Source organism: Scylla paramamosain, chromosome 15 (assembly GCF_035594125.1).
Source record: "Scylla paramamosain isolate STU-SP2022 chromosome 15, ASM3559412v1, whole genome shotgun sequence".
NCBI classification, from domain to species: Eukaryota; Metazoa; Arthropoda; class Malacostraca; order Decapoda; family Portunidae; genus Scylla; species Scylla paramamosain.
Genome location: NC_087165.1, coordinates 17814951 through 17830301, shown reverse-complemented (window position 1 = coordinate 17830301; position 15351 = coordinate 17814951). Strand labels below are relative to the sequence as shown.

Below are 15351 nucleotides of genomic sequence, written 5' to 3'. Positions count from 1 at the left end.
ATGCGAGTACAAGGTATAAAGCACCCAATACATTATCAATCATGATTATGCCATGATGATAATTGATAAATGAAGGTGACTGCAGTGGTCCAACATGGTTTGATATTCAAACGTCAATCATGACGCCTGCACAATCATGAATGACAGTGTGTGACAATGATTACGCAAACAACGCCAGTCTTCCACCAACAGCCATGGCGAGTACACGGGGGATACTCAGCAGTTTTCGCGGGAATTTCTTGAACTATATCGAGGTTTCCCAGCATTGCGGAAGATCAGAAGTGATAAATACAAAAACGTGCCTTTTCTTAAGCTAATACTTCATTCACACCTTTCTTTTCTTTTTCTTCTTTGGTCCCATGCTCTCTAGGGCAAGGATAATGGCAACACATGCAGCCTCCCTATTCATCTTGACTGGATGAATCACACACGACAACTGACGATGGCATAATCTCATTAGTGTGTGGCCAAAACCAGTAATTAAACTGGTTGTATAATCACCATGATTGTGTAGTTATGATTAGTAGTGTATGGGGGACTGAACGCGTATGAATGAATTTAAGTTACATAAAACTATATTTAAAAAGGAAATAAGCAAACAATGGTTCACTTAGCAAGAACGTGGTAAGTGCAGATACTCGACGGTTTCCAGAGGAGGTTGGATGAATTTATGAATGATGATGGCAGATGATAAATTTTACATGCTCAGGAGCTGCCTCTTGCAGGTCAACTGGCCTTACGTTCTTATTAGTGTGTTTCGTCACAAACCATTCATACATTTATTTTCCTTCTACAGTTACCTCTAAACATGGTACAGGTGTGACATAGTAAGTATTTTCTTTCAATCTCCTTTTCTTTCTTGTAGGTGCGTGTGAAGGCTTTGTACAGTGCTTTTAGTGATGTGCACTGTTGCGTACCACAGTGAAATCAATACGACCTCAATGGACAAGTGTTTTCACTTTCAGAGAGGTCAACGGTAATATTTTTACTTGAATATCCAATCACGAGTCAAAGCAAGTGAGTCAAATTACAATGCAATTAACTGAACATGTACGCAATAAGTCTACATTATTTTCGCCACATAATAGTGCCGCTCCTCAGAGTTGATGCCAAGATACGGTAGACTAATTTCTCGCTGTTTTACAAAGACGAAAGACGTTTGTAATGATGAATTATCATCATTACCGTCATCATTATCAGCATTATCAACAGTCGACTGGAGTCTGAAAACTTGTCTCAGAAGATCCAGACTGTCGGTGCATAGGTTTATCGGAGGCTTGAATGGCCGGCCTCCGTCATAGCATCATGATTGTGTGCGTTACATCTCCCCCTTCCTCCTTTCTCTCTCTAACAACGGCTACGAGAATGAGAGAGAGAGAGAGAGAGAGAGAGAGAGAGAGAGAGAGAGAGAGAGAGAGAGAGAGAGAGAGAGAGAGAGAGAGAGAGAAAATCATGTCTCGCACTTTAGGAAAGAAAACGGAAAATGCATTATGAAAACCGTATTCATAAACATTTCGTCATCTTATCTATTGAAACTTACAAACAGTTGTGAAAATTATTATTCTGGGACGTCTTTAATCTACACATGAAAAAAAAAAAAAGCAGAACTCGACTAATCACGATTAATGTGTTACCTTTGAAAACAGTACCAATGAGGAAACAAAGCGACTAACAGCTAGGCCCTGACCAGCGACACAGGTATGGAACTGTTCCTCTTATGTTACAAATTCAACAAGTTATGGTGCAGGAATATGCAGGAAGAAGCAACATAACATGACTTTCTCTAATATGCCACTGCTTTATCATGCGTTTTTCTTACGCCATGAACTCAACTTTCATCTCTTCCGGAAAAAAAAAAAAACTCAGCAATACTCAGCTTTCTCTGGCATACTACCACTGGCTGTTTCATCATGTTTATCTACTACTTGGCTTCATCTTCAATTAAAATTCACCATGACACTATCGACCACTAATTATGGAAGAAACGCGTCACTTGCGCTGAGTAATGTATGTATGCACAATCACACACACACACACACACACACACACACACACACACACACACACACACACACACATTAAAAAAAATAAATAGAAAAAAATAAATACACAAAAATAATACATAAATAAAAAAAATAACAATAAATACTTTTTTTCGTTCATTCTCATCGCAGGAAAGTAAAAGATAACACTGATAAGTAGATGCATGATTGGATTCAACACTTTCCCTTTTGTGTGTGTACATGTGAGATACGTGCCCAGAAGTGAGAGTGACGGAGAGATGGACGGTAGATTTGCACCTTCGTGTTCATATTGAAGGAAAAGGTCTCTCTCTGTCTGTCTCTTTCTCTCTACAAAATCTCGCGTGAAACACAACACAGAACACACAATACCTTGCATACTTTCAGTTCTCACACACTCACGTAAGTAACAGTGAGTGAAAATAGTCTGAAGAAACAAGAAACTGAACAACAAACTCCCGACACTCCCACACACCACAATAAACTGTATCCTTACGTCTCTTTCTTTCTCCACGGGGGGGGTGAATTACTCCTATGTTCAGACTGTCAGCAAGTAACGGAGCAGCGCAACAACCAACCTCTCCCTACACTAGTCCCGCTCGCACTGACTCGCACTGTTGACTCACCCTCCTGCTGACCCGACGGAGAAGGAGAGAACAGGCTGCTAGGGGGAGCTGCAGTAGTGTGTGTGGTTATTTAGGTGGTGAGGACTAGGCAGCGGATAGGAGATAGCAGGACGAAGGAAAAAAAAAAATAGGTTGTGGGTGGAAGGGGAGACCGTGTGTGATGGAAGAGGAACAAAATATGGGGGAGAGAGAGAGAGAGGGGGGAGGGAGGGAGGGAGAGAGCAAGGTGAAGGAATGATTCGGAATGTGGTCGGTGGGGAGGTTAGAGGAAGAAAAGAAAGAAAATAGGGGTGAAAAATTGAAAAGGAGAAATATGGGAAGAGAGAACAAGAAAAGGAAAGAAATAATGAATGAATGAAGGAGTTGAACAGAAGGAAGATACGTATGTGGGGAAAATTTTAAAACGTTAATGGAAATAGAGAGAGAGAGAGAGAGAGAGAGAGAGAGAGAGAGAGAGAGAGAGAGAGAGAGAGAGAGAGAGAGAGAGAGAGAGAGAGAGAGAGAGAGAGAATAGCGAAGTGGAACAAAAGAAGACATGTTAAGATGTTAATACGGGAAAAGAGGAGGATGGATGACAGGAGTGGGAAAGAAGATGTGGAAGAAAAGCCAGGGAAGAAAGAAGTGTTGCAAAAGGAACAGGAGAAAGAAGAAGGCACACAATTATCTTCGAACCTTCCTTCCCTTCTATTATCAGCCAAGGCTATCCACCCATCACCGTGACCTTGCTCATCACCCAACCACGCCTCCACCGCTAGCGAGCACACCCGTCTCACCCACCAAACAATCACATTTCCAGCCACGCCCTTCACGTTCCAACACACACACACACACACTACCTCTGCCTCTGTCTCTCTACACAATCACCCGTAACTAACCAGCTACATCCAGTTACTGCAAAACGCACACACGCATACTCTCACCCAGATCATGAGAAGAAAAAAAAAACATGAAAGTTCGTGGGGATTCGTGAATGTGGGCCTGTGCATTCCCCATCCTTTTTCTGTACCGTGATTCAGTCTAACAACGTGACGACGCACAGACCCATATACGTCAGAACGGTGACTTCTTGTACCCGTGTAAGAAAGGATTGTTTGTCAAGTGTTTGTTATCGGTTGTCATAATCAGTTACATATTCAGCGGCAACCATAATCAGCTACATATTCAGTGTCATATAATATGGTATGAATGAAGATGCCTGTACTACATATAAAGACAAAAATAATGTTAATCTGTCACTAGAATCGTAAAAAACATCCTTAAAAACCCGTGTAGCTTCAACTGGAGTCTTCTGAATGTAGTGGAGGTGAGGCGCTTAAGTGTTTCAGAATATGGTTCTCACTCATGTTGGGTTAGATACCTACCATGTATATTACTCATGTTCATACAGTTACCACAAAGAACAGCAACAGCAGGTGACGTGAACACACACACACACACACACACACACACACACACACACACACACACACACACACACACACACACACACACACACACACACACACACATATGCGCACTAGGGCGTCCCTCTCCCCCTCCCCTCAAATACATCCTGTTCCCGAACATAGTAATACGCCCACACTATCTTACACACACACACACACACACACACACACACAGAAAGAGAGAGAGAGAGAGAGAGAGAGAGAGAGAGAGAGAGAGAGAGAGAGAGAGAGAGAGAGAGAGAGAGAGAGAGAGAGAGAGAGAGAGAGAGATTATTACAGCCCTCAACAGTCCCGTTACAAACTTCCTTGCCTCTTCCTCCCATCACTCCACACAACTGCACTCACTTCACCACCACCACCACCACCACCACCACCACTATCTACCATACTGTGCTTTAAGGATTGTACAGAAGTCCGTCTTCTCAAACGTTTGGTAATTACCTCGACAATTCTTAATATGCGCTAATGAAAGTTACTGTGGTTTCCCGAGATGCTTTCATGATTCTAGGGAGAGTTTAACTATGGTGTTATGCATCAGCAGAGAGAGAGAGAGAGAGAGAGAGAGAGAGAGAGAGAGAGAGAGAGAGAGAGAGAGAGAGAGAGAGAGAGAGAGAGAGAGAGAGAGAGAGAGAGAGCATCCATTAGAACCGGACAAATACTCAATGTCGTCCTTAAGAACTAGTTTTGATGAGAGAACAAAGCGTTGGAATACGAACGTTATCACCGTCGGTTCAGCAAGCACACGTAGTCCTCGACCAGGCCCAAATATAATACCTCCTAAAGACACGCAGGGATGACAAGGAACTCAGACACATGCAGCGATTCATGTGTCCTGCAACCGCGCCCTGTGCCCCACCAGCAGCAAGGGCAAGGTGCACACCACAGCACGTCCTGACACACACTGTTACTGTACCCACCCAGCCTACCTAGCGGCTCTCAGTTGAACCTCAAGGCCGCCGGGTGGAGGGGAATGACGACAGACAAGTCTCTCGGAATACCTGGCCAGTATTCTGAAGCGCTTTGGGCTTTCACTATAGGACTATTTTCAAAGCCACATATATAATAAGTCAGATTCTCATGCGTGTTTTTCTCATTGATAAGGCAGACTGCTTGTGAAACTATTATTAGAATTATGACCATATACTTGAAAATTCCAATAGCGTCCATCAGAGCCTTTTATCAGTAGTCGAGATAGTATGACGACCGCTTGGACGGCACTGAATCACAGCAACAAAAATGACAGTGCCACAAATTCAACTGGAAAAGACCAGATTCTCAACATTAGAATTACATGGATTAGTAATTGAACGATTCGTTGTTTTCTTTCTACTGACATGTAATGGTTGCAGGTGACCAAAATGCACCTACAGTAAGTAAAAGAACACTCGGATCATGAATATAGAACACGTGGTGGGCGTTGTTGTATAGAATATGTACATACTTATATCCACCAATGATCTTAATCCATAAATTTATCTGAGCTTCTAAGGGATCCTACTGATAACTACACACAGAGGCATAACGCAACGAACTGGATGCGTGAGACCCTCCATCCAGCCTCGCCTGCATCGTGAGAGCGCTCTGTGGAAGTCAATCAGTGTCACAGAGCCGAGGTTGTTGCACTTGGTTGTTCTCAATTAACTGAATTATATATTTACCGTCATCCTTCCTTGTTCTTTCTCTTTTGCTGGACTTCTTTCTTCCTTTCCTTTTCTTCTACTTCGTTCACTACCTCTCTCCTTATCCAGTCCCTTCTTACATCCTCTTATTTTTTTTTTCCTATTTCAACTTCTCTTATTTATTGTCTCTTCTTCTGTTCCATTTCGATATTTAGTATCCTACCCCTTTCTCTCTTTTTTTCTCTCACTCTCTCTCTGGTAACATCATCGAGTATCCACACCCAGGTTTTAGCAGTCAGTCAGGCGTTGTCCATCAGGAGACACACAGAACCCACCCCCCAACCAGGTTCCAGCCATCACAAGGACGACACTTATCACAAGCAGATATTCACTGATAATCCTGTCATCTCCTCTTCCCGTGCCATATACAAAGTGAATTCACACACTCATTCACATCTCCCAGAAATAATTTTTTTCTTTCGAGACAACCACAAATCGAACTTAAAGGAACGAAAAAAAAAAAAATGTATAGCTTACACATTTTCATAATCAGAACTGAGGTGTGGTGGAGTGGTAACACACACACACCCACCACACACACACACACACACACACACACACACACACACACACACACACACACACACACACACACACACACACCGCACACACAGCCGTTCCCTTACGGAAAGAGCTCAGAGCTTATAGTGACCGATCTTTGGGTAGGACTGAGACCACTGACATACCACACACCGGGACAGCGAGGTCACAACCCCTCGGGTTACATCCCGTACCTACTTGCTGCTAGGCAGCTTGGTGAATAGGGGTGACACATTAAGAGGCTCGTCCATTTGCGGCGGGATGTAACCCGAGGGGTTGTGACCTCGCTGTCCCGGTGTGTGGTGTGTCAGTGGTCTCAGTCCTACCCAAAGATCGGTCACTATGAGCTCTGAGCTCTTTCCGTAGGGGAGCGGCTAGCTGGGTGACCAACAGACGACCGTAAGTGAATCACACACACACACACACACACACACACACACACACACACACACACACACACACACACACACACACACACACACACACTGTATATTTCATACAGGGACTGCCACATGTAAGCCTGGTCGATTCTTGCAGCCTCCCTTATATATGTTCTTATGTTCACTCACACACACACACACGGAGAGAGAGAGAGAGAGAGAGAGAGAGAGAGAGAGAGAGAGAGAGAGAGAGAGAGAGAGAGAGAGAGAGAGAGAGAGAGAGAGAGAGAGAGAGAGAGAGAGAGAGAGAGAGAGAGAGAGAGAGAGAGAGAGAGAGAGAGAGAATATTGAATAACAAAATGGAAAGACAATAAACTGCGGCATGTTACTCAACTAATGACCATGATCATGCAAGGTTCACGGCTAAATTGATTAATAAAACGTGAAGTGTAACATCTATTAAGTTCCAGTTTAATTATGGTACAACAGTCTGCTGCAAGCAAAGGAATACGAGAATCACATCACATAATCTCTTCCTATTACACCAGTCTGTTATTTCATCCCTGAGCGAAGTTCTGCATCCTTCCCCTTTCCCTTCCTCAAATTCCATGCCCCTCGCTCTCTCGATCCTGTTAACAGTTATCACATAGTTACTTTTCCCTGGATGATTTATGTTGGGTGTGCGATATTTCAAGGGTTTAGAGAGGAAACGGTCCTGTTGAAAACGGCCACACTCAAAACAAAACAACCTCATCTTATTGCCACCAAAACGGTCCCACTTTGTGACCAAAAACGGCCACACCCTATCACTCTATTGATTTAAAAATTTTGTTTTAAATTCATATTTAACCTTGTTTAATAAGAAAATAGCAGAACAACATATACAAGCTACCCTGCTTAACCAATTGTTATCGTGTCTGTTACTACTTCTATAGTAGTGGATGCAGTGACAAATATATATATATATATATATATATATATATATATATATATATATATTATATATATATATATATATATATATATATATACTCGTATATATATATATATATATATATATATATATATATATATATATATATATAATATATATATATATATATATATATATATATATATATATATATATATATATATATATATATATGTTTCTGACCTCAGCATAGGACTGGTGGGAAGAATCGTGACAGGTCCATACGCAGGATTCACATATTTAAAGCTGTGTGGTATGGCTTGGTGCGAAATGCAAGGCAAGGGCTCACATGATCTTGTTGCAGCGTCTACCCTTCGATCCCCGAAAACAAAAGAAAAAAAAATACAAAAAGGAAAACAACATGAAAGTACAATAAATGCGTCATATTCATTGAAGTAGCAGGATATGTCACTATCTCTTGTCTCCTTAACTATAAGTTCACAGATAACAGCCTCTGATGAAATATGTGAATCTATCGATAAATTATCATATCAAGTAGGAGGAGGCAGCCACATGTACTGCCTCCTAATTCAAATTAAATATCAGAGAGGGAGGCGTGCAGACGACACTGTTTATGTGTCCTTATTACGAAAAGTACGTACGTCACACGTGATCCAACCAGACTGAAGAAAGAGAGGCACGCGTGACTCAGTCCCATGTGACGCGGCATCACACGGAGGCTATGACTGTGCCCGTTTTGAATCGCTTTGTTCTCTCAACACAGACATTCTGTTCTCATGAGTGTTTATTTTTTCCTATGATGATGCAGAGTCCTTGTTAAACCATCACAAATATCATGAAAACATACACGAAAACCCCAGTAACCTCCACTAAAGTAGGAGAGCCGAAGCGTTGGAGACCACAGCCCCAGGTTCGTCTAATTGAGTAAGGCATGAACACATGACCGAAAACGCGTCATACAAATGCGTCACATGATTCGGTTGAAAGACTGAGCCTCTATTATCAAATGCTACATTATCTCATCAAGACTATTTTAAAGGGCCACACATACGAGTATGATTAGCAGTTAAATTCTCATAGGCTTTTTTCTCACAGGTACTACATAATACTTATTAAACTGACAGTTCAATCAGGAAAACACCCTTAGAAACCATAACAACTTCTAGCAGGCCTTGCAAAAATGACACAAAACACCTTAGAATGTCGTCTCTGGATTCGTCTAACTGTAACATAAACCCTTGCCGCCACGTAAGTCTGATATCAATAAGTGTGTGAAATGATCTTTGATTCCCTCAGCAGACTTCATGCGCAGCAATTTTCTTTTTCTTGATTTCTTTTTACTTATCAGTTATCTACGTTATAATGCTATTTATTCAATATTTCCTACAGAATATTCAAAAGCTGAAATGTATATACTGCATACATGGATTACTTACGAGTAGATAGGATATATGATAGGTTCATAAACCATCAATAATCAGGCAACATATTCCTCCTTCCATACTTATCATAAAAAAACTTCTGCTCTCAAGTCCTAATGCAAATATCATTAGAAAAAAGTTAATAAAGTAATGATTCTTATATCCATCAATTTCGTGACAAGTCTCTCTCTCTCTCTCTCTCTCTCTCTCTCTCTCTCTCTCTCTCTCTACAAAGATATGATACATGTTTGCTGGTATAAAACACACAGTTTAATAACAGGTGTTAAAGGTACAGTACCACCTGTGCATGTGTGTGTGTGTGTGTGTGTGTGTGTGTGTGTGTGTGTGTGTGTGTGTGTGTGTGTGTGTGTGTGTGTGTGTGTGTGTGTGTGTGTGTGTGTGTGTGTGTGTGTGTGTGTGTGTGTGTGATCCCAACACCTGTACATGTGTGACCTCTCACTCAGGTGCAACTCAAGGACTTCAGTGAATCACAAGATGACTGTTTCAGACAACCTGTTACAATGGCAGTACGGGTGATGGTGGTGTTAACAGTGATGGTGATGGTGGAGTTAACAGTGATGGTGGTGGTGATGAGAGAGAGAGAGAGAGAGAGAGAGAGAGAGAGAGAGAGAGAGAGAGAGAGAGAGAGAGAGAGAGAGAGAGAGAGAGAGAGAGAGAGAGAGAGAGAGAGAGAGAGAGAGAGAGAGATGAGAGACGAGAGAGAGAGAGAGATAGACGAGAGAGAGAGAGAGAGAGAGAGAGAGAGAGAGAGAGAGAGAGAGAGAGAGAGAGAGAGAGAGAGAGAGAGAGAGAGAGAGAGAGAGAGAGAGAGAGAGAGAGAGAGAGAGAGAGAGAGAGAGAGAGAGAGAGAGAGAGAGAGAGAGAGAGAGAGAGAGAGAGACTTGTCACGAAATTGATGTATTCAACCTCTTTCTCACCAATGCATTGTTGAATCTCTTGCTATCTTCTACCACTATTTTCACACTGACTGTTCTTCTGATCTTGATAAGAGTAGTATGAGTGGAACAGCCCCATACGTGTAAAGAAAACTCCATCCATGGATGAATAAGGCCCTTGTACAGAGTTAGAGTTAGAGAAAACTGGTGGGGACAACTCAGAATGCCTAACTTCATAAAAAATGTTTTAGCTAGAGATGAGAAATGAAGTTTCCAGTTTGTATTCTAAGTAAAGGACACACTGAGAATGTCCAGTGTAGAAGAGGGGGGGACAATTGAGTGTCATTAAAGAAGAGGGAATAGTTATCTGGAAGGTTGTATCAAGTTGATTGATAGAGGAATTAAGTCTTTGAGGCAATGAACTAAGTTTGCTCTGCACCAATCAGAAATTTTAGCGAGATCAGAAGTCAGGCATTCTGTGGCTTCCCTACACGAGCTGTTTGATTCCTGAAAGGTTGAGTATCTAAGAAAAGATGTGGAAAAGTGCAGGGTGGTACCATCAACACAAGAGTGGATAGGACAAGAAGTTTGGCATAGAAGATCATTGGTGAATAATAGGAAGAGAGTGGTTGACAGGACAGAACCCAGAGGAACACCACTGTTAATAGATTTAGAAGAACAGTGACCATCTACCATAGCAGCAATAGAACAATCAGAAAGGAAACCTGAGATGAGGTTACAGAGAGAAGGATGGAAGCCATAGGAGGATAGTTTTGAAATAAAAGCTTTGTGCCAGATTCTATCAAATGCTCTTGATATGACTAAGGCAACAGTGAAATTTTCATCAGAATCCCTAAAATGACTCAATTAGGAAGGCCACAAGATCACCAGTAGAGCAGCCATAATGGAACTAATACTGGTGATCATACTGGTGATACAGGGTTGTGAAATCATAGGAGTTTAAGTCTCTTCCTGTTGAGGATAGATTAAAAAACTTTAGACAGGCAGGCTACAGACAGCAAGTTCATGGAAAATATCACTGTGAAGGATCTTAATGGATAGCATGAAATAGTTAGAGGGTGGATGAGAGGTATATATCATAAATTCAGTTTGATAGTGACCTTGTAGTCATAGCCAAACAGCAGAAAATTCAGAAGATTCAAGAGCCTAGGCAAGAAAGTAAGTTAGGTTGTTGCACACAGACACAACATCCAACTTCAGATTGAAAATGAGAATAGAGAAACTAAGAGGGAAGAAAGAAGGGGTTACTGACATTTGCCTCAGACACCTGCATTTTGGTGAAGAAAAGAAAAGTAGAGGTGGTCTAATCAGATTAAGATCATGATCATTAAGGTCATGAATGCTGCAGAAGTTAATGAAAAAAAAGTTAAAGGTGTGTCAAGACATTTAGGCTTAATATCAGAAGAACAGCAGTCCAACCTGGAGATATTAAATTTTGTGGTACCCTCCACAGATGGAGACTCCAATGCTGGTGTAGGAATCACCATATTGAATTTTGAGTGAAAGGTGTGTGTGTGTGTGTGTGTGTGTGTGTGTGTGTGTGTGTGTGTGTGTGTGTGTGTGTGTGTGTGTGTGTGTGTGTGTGTGTGTGTGTGTGTGTGTGTGTGTGTGTGTGTTAGGTGAATGTACAGTTCTGTGAAGGTAGAGAGTTGTCCTTAGAGGGCAGGCTGTGACTGCCCTCATGTGTTGTAAGACACCAAGGGAAATGTTCATTGAGGTCACAGCTGAGTCAATGGAAAGTTAATTGCACCCCCTGATCCAGTACAAAACCTGTCCAGTTCTTGAGAATATTTATTGTTTCAGCAGATGTCTATGGCTTTATTGCCATAATTATTCCATATTCTAAATCATATTAAAAATAACAATTATGTATATGGCCTATGTATACAAAAAAAAAAAAAAGACCATTAATATCCTCTCTACTGGTTTTATTTGTAACTAACAGTTTGTCGCAAATGCAGTTGAACAAGACTGGCAGCTGTCACACTTTGTGACATTGAATCTGAGTATGGTGAAATTTGAAATTTTCTAAGCCCAGTGAGGTCTGCATCAATCAAAAGTAAACACTGAAATGATTTGCCTTTGCTTATGACTGAGGTTTGTGGGTAACAGCATATTAGGATTTCATGGTATCTATACAGCTGATCCCTACAACCATGCGCTGCCACTCGTGAGGCCATTCCTGAGGCCACCAATTACGATTTTCCATGGTAGGTTCAGTTACACTTTTCATTTGTTTTAGAGATATGTCAGGTGTCCTGAAAGAGGCTCACTGTCACTTGTTAATATGGCTACCCAGTGGAGGGAGGTTAAGCAAACAGTGCCAGTGTTTGGCAGGAAAAAAAAATAACCATGTGGGATATTTAGCAATAGCAATGTTTAAGAAGTGATATACAGATGTAAAGAGGAGGTTCCATGTGTTTATTAATGAAGCCACCAAACTGTACTCACCTCCATTGACCTGAAAATTTCCACACCACGCCGGCAAGGCATAATGGTGTAATTTTTGAGGTTAACGTCCTAGTGGGGAAGGGTCCAGGAGGGTGCAGCCCCCCTGGACCCTTCCAGGGGTAAATTTCATTAGATTTTTCTTCCCCCCATAAAACGCCGATTCTCCACAAACCCCCAAGCTTGTTTGAGGGGTTGGGGAGGGGGAATTTGGGGGCTGACTTCTTACCAAAAAATGCCAATATTTATTCATGAGAAGCCACAGTCAAGGATAGCCCCTTAGACACACAAACATAACACTTGTCAGGTTCCAAAAATATGCTTGAGTCCTTTATACTCCCTGCCACTACAGCACATTAATTAATTATGTTATGAAGGTCCGAGTTTTCACCTTTTTCACTCACCACTTGCTAGGTGAACAGTGGGACAAGAGTCGGGCAGCTGGTGACGTAACAACGTAATACTTGACATCCTGCACTAAACCACAGCCGTTGCAGGTAACAAACCATCCTGACCACCTCTAACTCGCTGACTACAGGTGCCACAGTAACATTCCTAACAGCCTTCCTCCAGCCTCCGTGTGCCCGCCAGATGTTGGCCAGTCTATTTCATTCCTGTCTATCACTTCATCTCCTATTAGTTTTTTTTAATACGTTCTATATTTTGCGGATACCAACTTACCTCTTCTTAATGAATGTTTTACACAGTAACTGCTTATTTTCTGAGTATTTCCTTACAATATTGCCGAGAAAAACAAAAGCACTCCAAATATTTTGATCTTGATCTTGATCTTGATGGTACAGGTGGCACAGGATCACTCCTGAGCCAGGCCTTTGGATCGGCAACTCCTGTAGAAAGGGGGAAAAAAAAAAAAAAAGGAGAAACGAACAGCATCCTCTATCCTAATTGTTCATACACCTGGCACGCCACATTCTCTCCAGAAACTCTTTCACCGCCTCAATCATCCTTTCATTGGCCTCTCTACCCAGTCCCAGCAACAACACCATCCATTCCTTTCCTGTCTTCTCCACTCTTTCATTCCTATCATGCCCTAACTCAGTCAGTATCACTTGCATCATCTCATTCCTGTCTCTGGCATACTGCACACACTCCAGCACCACATGTTCCACCGTCTCATCCTCTCCCATGTCACACATCTGGCACACTTTGCTGCGGGACTCAGACCACCTGTAACTCCTTGCATTCACATCCATACACTGTGCCCTCGCTCGGAAGAGAAGATCACCGCCCAGGCTTCCATCATACCACCTTTCATACCTCGGGGCCTCTTTCTCCTTGTACCATTCCAGGGTCTTCTTTCTTTCCATCTCATTCTTCCATTCATTCAGTCCCACACATTTCACTTCTTTGTCTATCTCATTCTTCCATTTTCTCACATCCCATTCGGCTCCCACTCTTCCTCCTCTTGTTACCACCCATTCACGCTCATTTTGATTCCTCCCAGCCATTCTTATCGCCCACACAACTTGCAATCCATTCCTGTCTGTCATTCTCATGCATCTCTTCCTCCATTTGCTTCCACTTTCATTCCACAGGTACACCTTCCTTGCTATTCTTGCATCATCCATTCTCTCAAGCCTAATCTTGTACCTAAGTGTGGCTTTTGTCAGTCTTTCTCTGAAGGTGCTCCATCCCATGTCACCTCTCAAGGCTTCAACTGCTGTGCACCTCGGTGCACTCAGTGCCATCCTTGCTACTTTGTTCTGGCCCACTTCTAACTTATCAATTTCACTTTCATTCCATGCAATCACATCCATACCATACATTATACATGGCACAGCCACACTCTTCCACACTTCTCTCAACACATCATACTTACTTGCTCTCATCCTTGCCGCGCTTCCCAATCGACCTACCCACTGGTTTAGCATACTTATCTTTTCATTCTTTGCCTTTGCACACCCACTAGGACTCATCCACATCCCTAAGTACTTGTATTCTTGCACCTGTCTCAACTCATTCTCTCCAAGTCTCCATACCACATTACTTTCATCCTCTGACCTATTCACAATCATTACTTTGCTTTTCTCACTGCTAAACCTTACTCCAAAGTCTTTACCATAGCCATCCACTACATCCAACAAACTTTGAAGCTCATCTGCCGATTCACTCATAACAACTACATCATCTGCATAAAGGAGCACACATACTTTATCATTCCCCACACTTACCCCTACATTCATTCTTCTCATCCTGGCTGCTAGCTCCTCTGTATACAGGCTAAAAAGGGTTGGTGACAATATACAGCCCTGCCTAACTCCTCTCTCACTCTTCACCCAGTCTGTTTCTATGTCTCCTAGCCTGTATCTAGCTCTTGTGTCCACGTACATACTTTGCACTACGTTAACTATCTTTGCACTCAATCCAATCTTTTCTAAGACTCTACCTAACATTTCTCTGTTCACTCTATCATAAGCTTTCTCTATATCCAAAAAACCTAGGTACAATTTACCCCCATCCTTCTTTTTCTTCTCAATCATTTCATTCACCACAAACATATTGTCCTCAGCTCTCCTGTCCCTACGAAAACCATTCTGTTCTTCACCCAGCACTCCAGCTCTCTCAATCCATTTACACAGTCTCTCATTCAACACTGCACTGAAAACTTTACCTACTGTATTCACTAATGCAATTGGCCTGTAGTTCTTCAGCTCATTCTTACTCTTAAATCCTCCCTTATGTAACAGACACACTCGGCTCTCATTCCACTTTCTTGGCACTCTCTCTTCATCCCACACTCGGTTGAATAACTCAGTCATTCTGTCTATCACTACCTCCCCACCATTCTTGTAGAACTCATAGGGTATATCATCTGGACCTGCTGCCTTGCCATTCTTCTGCCTTCTCACACACCTCTCCACTTCATCCCTACTGATTCTTTCATCCAGTTCATCTGCATTCTTCCTTTCCAGTGTTACA

The 15351-nt window shown here is 42.1% G+C and overlaps 1 protein-coding gene across 8 annotated transcripts in view; it reads right to left on the bottom strand.

The window, feature by feature from the left end:
* LOC135107548 (major facilitator superfamily domain-containing protein 12-like) overlaps positions 1–12946 on the bottom strand; it is a 44011-nt gene extending 31065 nt beyond the window's left edge. Inside the window, exon 1 of one of the 8 annotated variants that reach the window (XM_064017540.1) lies at positions 12816–12946. The gene's annotated coding sequence lies outside the window, so the exon portion shown is untranslated. Of the gene's footprint in view, positions 1–2517; positions 2742–4808; positions 5001–12802 lie in introns of those variants that run through there. The other 7 variants (XM_064017539.1, XM_064017542.1, XM_064017543.1 and 4 more) reach the window with 7 other exon arrangements.
* Between the last annotated feature and the right edge of the window lie 2405 nt (positions 12947–15351).